The following is a 6702-nucleotide window of genomic DNA, read 5'->3' on the forward strand; positions in this document are numbered from 1 at the left end:
AGAGTTTAGATAATGAAGGCAAATCTTTCAGCTCTCTGTACCCATGCAATCCTTTTAAAAAGTCTAATTCCCCTTTTCTTAAAATTTGAATTTTTTCCACTTTTCAGCCTGACCTGTCTGACAACACCCATTGCCACCTATAATGTAGAGCTGGCAAAGAAAAAGGCCTTTCTAACACAGTCTTTTCTTGCCAATGTGAACTGTTAGCAGAACTGCATATTGTGCTATAGCAATACTAAAACTGTTATTTATTTTCCTGTTTGTTTACCTATGGCACAGGCAGGTTAATATGGCTAATCTAGGATTGTGCTTAGTTGGCTTCTTCAGAGATAACTTCAAGGAATGTTTAACATGTGCCCCTGGTTGTCAGTCACAAGCTTGGAAGGTAATGCAAAAGGGTGCCTTTACATTCTGGTATAGTGCAGAATTCAGCTACTTTGCATTGCACCTCATCTTTTACGCAGGATGAGACGCAATGCAAAGTAGCTGCATTCTGAACTATACCATTTCAGGCCATAGTTTTTTGAATACTCCCCCAGTACCCTACAAGTACTTTAACAAATCTTCTCCTTAATGTTTTAGGAATTTTTTTCCTTAGGAAAACACTCAAAACTATGACCCCCCACCTCCACCAATTGCAAACTAAAATGGTAGTCTAGAATTTTATCACCTAATTTGTGTGATGTGTCAGAGGAGCTCTTATCCCATTCATTGAGGGAGTGTCCAGCCAGGTTATTCCAAGAACGGCAAAGTTTCTTACACAGTTATCTCTTCTGCACATTATTTCTGCCAAATGGCCTTTATTACCTTGTCACTATCTCTGGGTCTCTCTTTCTATAGTGTCGTGGTGATTATTAATGTACAGCATCATAAATATCATTAGAAGGAAAGCTTAAACTATTCCTTTCGACCCACCGATCTCTCGATTACATCATTTGCAAATGTTTTCACTGAGCGCATTATGAATTTCTCTAAGGACTATAAAATGTGTTTTAAAGTAAACACAAAATGCTCTGATATATAAAAACACTTGAATGATCTTCATATTGGGTAGGAATGTCTATTTTAAAAATTACACCCCTCTTTTAAAGAAGTAATTGTAATAAAAAACGGGTATCCCAAATGGCTAAGTTACATTCGATATTCCTTGTCCCTGTGGTATGCACACTTTCTGAAAAGCTAAACTGACATAAACATTACTTTAAAAACTAATCAGGGTATATGGAAATGACATAAAATATCAGCACTGGTACTTAGAGCTAATCAGAAAATATTGCTTTGAGCAATCCGAAATCATAATATTTTATTGTGATTATTACCCACTGTGGTATCTCAAGTCTATGTGATCCTGATGGACTAAGGCAGGCAGAGGCAGCACCACAAGCCTCTCCAGATTGGCTGAGAGCTGCCTTGCCAAATAACTTGAGAGCCACCCTTCCTCGTGGATATCAGCTTCCCTAGGGTCCTTACAGAGGGAATAGCCCCCTTCTTGCCAACTATGGCATTGCTGGACCGAGTTGTCAACATTGTGCCGCTGATATATTCATAAAGGCTCCTATTGCTTTGTGATAGGAGTTCATTGTTTTCATGGGATAAATGAAGAACAGAGAACCAGATCAGATATTCCATTTTTCCCCTCATGTGTTTTGATAGCCCTGCAGGGTGCCTTCACATATTGGGCAGATTTTATAAGTTAAAACGTATAATCAAGCCATAAAGTGAGACAATTGTGTTATGTGGAAATCTTAAAGTTCCTCTTAGGAGTTAATTCACTGTAAAGAAGACATTTGATTTTATATTATTAGCATATGAGCCTGCAATGTAAATCTGCAATGTTTTCGGCAACCTGATATTTGTGATTTCTAACATTTACTGGAAACTCTTCTTACTCTGATAGGTCAATTATTATCCTCCTGAGGGGGAAGAGGGGAAGATGTAGAAATTTGACAATGCCGGAGAATGCTCCCTGTTATTTTTCACTACTTGTTCTGTTAGATAGTATCAGGGAAACACATTATTCCTTGCATCTAGAGTTTAAGGCTGTTAGGCTGATGCCAAAGATAAGTAAGAGAGATGAACTATAGCAAAAGTCTAAATGCCATCTGAAAGCAAGATGCCTCTGTTCAGTTACAGAATATTTCCCCCCCTGCAATGGCTACTTGTAATGGGTTATTGTGTTAGGAGCCACAGAGCTGCCTCCAGTTTACTTTAATTTATTGTTGCAATAGCTCATGTGCTTCAACAGCCTAAAGAGCATTTCCCACAGATTAGTTAATAAGATGCAGCCCCGAGAAAGGCCCAGTGACTCTGTTTGTTACCGTCTGCTTAGCGCTGCTCTGGCTACAATATGCCAGTGCTGAAGTCAGTGAAACGGCAAAGGCATCATCAGCACACCATTGTCCAAGGAGGAGGCAAGCTGATACAGCAGGAGAGATACTTTGTTTAGAGGCAGCAGAAGCTTCCAGCAAATGACCCAAGCGATTAGAAAAGAAAAATAGACAGGAATGCGATGAAAGGACAACCCCAAGCAGAGAATCATTATGAATGAACAGAAGGGCCCCCTTTTTTTTAGTTTTCAAAAATGCACACACTTAAATGTAAAGGAAGGTCCTGACAAAGATAAAACGCTATAAAAGAGTGACACATTTGATGGATGTGTCATAAGCCTTGAAACAAACACACACACTCATCAATTGCTTCCTTGGCTTCAGTCCAGTGATTTTTATTTGGGAAAGCCACACGCTAGTGCGGTTTTGATTGCAGGAAGTGAGTGGTTGTGAGGATACTGTTTTATTGATGCGCTTAGTTCCCCCCCCTTCCACCCCCGATAGGGATGCTGATATGATGGGAACTGTTCTGTTTCTTGGAAAGAAGGGCTAGCAAAGCTTCTCAGTTTGTTTTCAGTAATCTGTCATCCAATCCAATAAACTTCCCCAATGCTTTTATTTTAAAATAACACACATACAACTCCCTGGCAATCCCACAACTGTGTGTGTATTTATGTGTGTGCATCTGCCAAAGCATCTGCGGGAAGCCTGTTGTGCTGCTATTAAAGCCAGTGATGGCCTTTTTAGACTGCCCCTTTCTTAATACATTTGATTTGCACTAGCCATTTCCAAGTAATGAGAGGGAGTAGGCCTGGCCTTCCTTCAGTGGATACATGGGGATTATCCTGCTTCCCTGTTTTAAGAGATGTGCTCTCCACTGCTGGAGAGAAGGAGTACAAAACATCCCAAGTGAAGAGAGACAAAGATTGCAAGGGCCAGATGAAACAGGCCAGAAAGTTAGTTGTGTTTATGCCTTATCTGATGTCACTGTAATATAGGATGCCAGTTACACATTGCCAAAAAAGAGGAATTCCATCAACAAAACAATTGACATGAATCTGCACAAATTTTGCATGCACTGATGTATATGTATAGATGCAAATTTAGAAATGTTTACTACAATCTAAACAGAAATATGCAATGAATCTCACCTTAGTGGAAAAGACTGTGGCTGAGTAACTAACTATTGCTAACTGTTGATGGGCAACTTCAAGGCTCTGGTCTCCCTTATTCTGGTTCTTTTAACTGGATTTGGACCAGACAACCCTTCAAAGAGAGGATGCCTTCAAACAGAGGACTGTAATTTGATAGTCTTTTAAGGAGAGGCCTTTTTAAACTTTGCCACATAGCCAGCCTATATCATTGGCACCATCCTGTAGGTGCTCAAAGCAAGTACTACTGTTTTTACTATCCTAAAACAAACAAACAAATTACTGTGTTTCTTGCTTGGGCAACAATCACCATTTCTAAGCAAATGGACTACAGTTTTAGCAGTGGGAAATAGTGAGTTCACTCCTGATAAACCACCTGTTGATGGGATGTGATCTGAGCAATCACTGTTTAGTCTCTTCTCACCTTAATGAACTAACATCTGCAAGGTCCAGAGATACTTTTTCCTATATAAATGGATTAAGATTCAAATATAATTCAGATTCAGTCATGTCTCCCTATCCATTTGCTTCATTGGATTTCCCATGACCCAATGTATACCCATATAAATAGTGATGTAAGACCTGTGCTCACAAATAACCAAATGGTGTCATCCAAAATCAACACATTCAAAACTAGATAAGCACCAGCCAGGTACACAATGCTGACTCCTGCCCAAAGGGGCTTGCAGCATATCAGCATAAAACAAGTGAAAAGAAAAACAAAGGAGAAGAAAAAGTCCCAGCGAAGAAACCTATTTGGGAACAGGCGCTCACTTGTAACTTGAGAGTCCTTCTAAAAGGGGCTTTATATTATCTCTGAAAACTCCATGCATCCACCCGGTATGTGCACATGCTTCAGTTTCATGCTTCCCTTTCAACCAGGGGAATTATTTTGGGGGATATGAAAAATATATTTATAGAGAAAGCATTAAATGGTTCATTAGAACATGAAAAAATGTAGATGAGTTGGAATTCACACCACCTTTTGCACACAGCAGTAAATAAGAGTGGAGCAAGCACTTTTCAAATCAGTCCTTCATAGCTAAACTCCTTTCATGAATAGCTTTTCCATAACAAAGATACATATATATACTGTATATTCTTACTTATATATGATATTCTCACCAAAGGAAGCAATAAGGACAAAAAAACCCTCTCGCCTAATGCAGCTATCAACAGGAGCAAAACTTTTTTAAAAATACACAAACATTTTCCTAACTAGTGTCTTGAACTTCTTGCTGAGCTGGCAGACCCATAATAACATGTAAGTCAACTTCAATATGGAATTGAAGATTAAAAGAGAAATGGTGTCTTTACACTGTTAAGAGAAACCAGGAAATCTGCAGCAAGCGGCGTGAGCAAAAGAAGTTTGAAATCTTATCTATACTTTCAAAGTAAGTTCCATATCTTTCTTTTTTACAAAGAACATTTGTCCTAGTTTGGTGTCTGTGTGTATTTATGTTTTCTCCCCTTCTTGCTTCAGAATTAGAGAGCTAAAGCAAAAAATGGGTGGGGTAGGGGGAAGCATTCTTTTGTTTAAAAACCCCCATTTTAGAACTGATTCTGATGCTTGGTTTTATGTGGTACTAATGCAGTCCTTACACAGAGTCAGTTTGGGGCATAAGGTAAAGGTAAAGGGACCCCTGACCATTAGGTCCAGTCATGACCAACTCTGGGGTTGCGGCGCTCATCTCGCTTTATTGGCCGAGGGATCCGGTGTACAGCTTCCAGGTCATGTGGCCAACAAGTTTGGGGCATACTTCCCTGGTAAAACAATAGAAACTTACTTCATTTGAGTCGTTACCAGTTTGAGAGAACATCCTGCTGTGTTTCTACATTGACTGTGCATATAGAGACTCATTTCCTCATGTAGATCTATATTGCTAAGTTGGGGTGAGCACTTCTGAAGAATCTGGGTATGGCCAAATAACTATTACAATACTGTTATATAGAATATTTAATATACTGCCATTCCATCTTAGTTGGTAAGGCTAAATGGTCCGTAATGGTAATTCAATTCTTTTTTGAACTTGTGACTCACTCCCTACTTTCCTCTGACTGTTCCTACCTCCTGGATAATATATTTCAGAAGAAAGCAACAGGGTGAGAACAATATGGGTGAAACCAATTCTGCAAAGGTCAGATAGATTTGCTTAATTGATGTGACAAAGGGATTGCAGCTCTCAATATCCTTAACCATTGGCCAGGTTGCCTAGGGATGATGGGAGTTGGAGTCCAACAGCATCTGGAGTGACAGAAATGCACACTCTGAATCCCAAAATTATTTCCCACTTTTTCTTTCACAGTGGATGCCATGAAGGTGAAAATGGAATGGTAGCTGAATGAACATGCTGGTCTTGCAGTGTATGTTCAATACTGGCTGGCGCCCTCACCGCAAGGTGGTGCTCAGAGTTCTATCCTCCCACCAGGTTCTTCTCAACTGCCTTGTTTCCAAGGTCTCCTGCTGCTCTGTTTTCTAGCTGCACTACTAATACAGATGAATTTTCACCTCTAAATGAGGTTGTTTAGTTCTCATGTAGTTAAATGTGAATTAGTATGGACCTATGGAGGATGATTTCTATTACATTTCAAATCCATAGGGAATTCCTTGCATGGGTTTGCATCCTGCTCAAAGGCACCCATTAATACATGCTTCAAATGGTTTTATGTTTGGATGCAGAGTTCAACTGAATTCATACTGTGACTGCAAAAGCCAGAGGTGATTCCTATTCCCGACAGAGATGCAGTGGCAGCCCAGCTAGCTCTAAAGATGAATGGATCACCATATTTCTGGTCCATGGTCCATATTCATGTCCTTTCTGCCATATTTTTGCATTTATCTGTTATTTGTTTTTAAAGAAAGATCAGCTACATGAGATTGTACATTTAAATATGTAATTAAACAAAACCTTTGAAAGATTTTTCTGATAAAATATTGGAAGATGTTTTATTTTAAAAAGTATCTATGTGCCACAAATTCAATGTAACATGGTGATGTAAAACAGTAGAGATAATAAAATCCCATAAAAATAGTACAAAATGCTTAGGTTCAGTGGCTGAACAAAAAATCCAAAGAGTTGCATAGACATAAAAAGGTCTTCAAGAGACACCTGCAAATCAAAGCAAAGGTGCCTGCTGAATCTTTGCTAGAAGAGCATTACACAGCATGGGACCAGTGACACTAAATACCCAACTTCTAGTGGAGACCATTCAAGCCCCTGTAA

General features: G+C 39.3%; 1 long non-coding RNA gene across 1 annotated transcript; it reads left to right on the top strand.

Annotated features, from left to right (window-relative positions):
- The first annotated feature begins 4651 nt into the window (after positions 1 to 4651).
- LOC309380728 lies at positions 4652 to 6397 on the top strand. The gene is made up of 2 exons (XR_014173085.1): positions 4652 to 4872; positions 5785 to 6397. It is a non-coding gene; the product is annotated as an uncharacterized lncRNA (long non-coding RNA).
- The last annotated feature ends 305 nt before the right edge of the window (positions 6398 to 6702 follow it).

Source organism: Podarcis melisellensis (assembly GCF_964234715.1).
Source record: "Podarcis melisellensis genome assembly, chromosome: 11".
NCBI lineage: Eukaryota > Metazoa > Chordata > Lepidosauria > Squamata > Lacertidae > Podarcis > Podarcis melisellensis.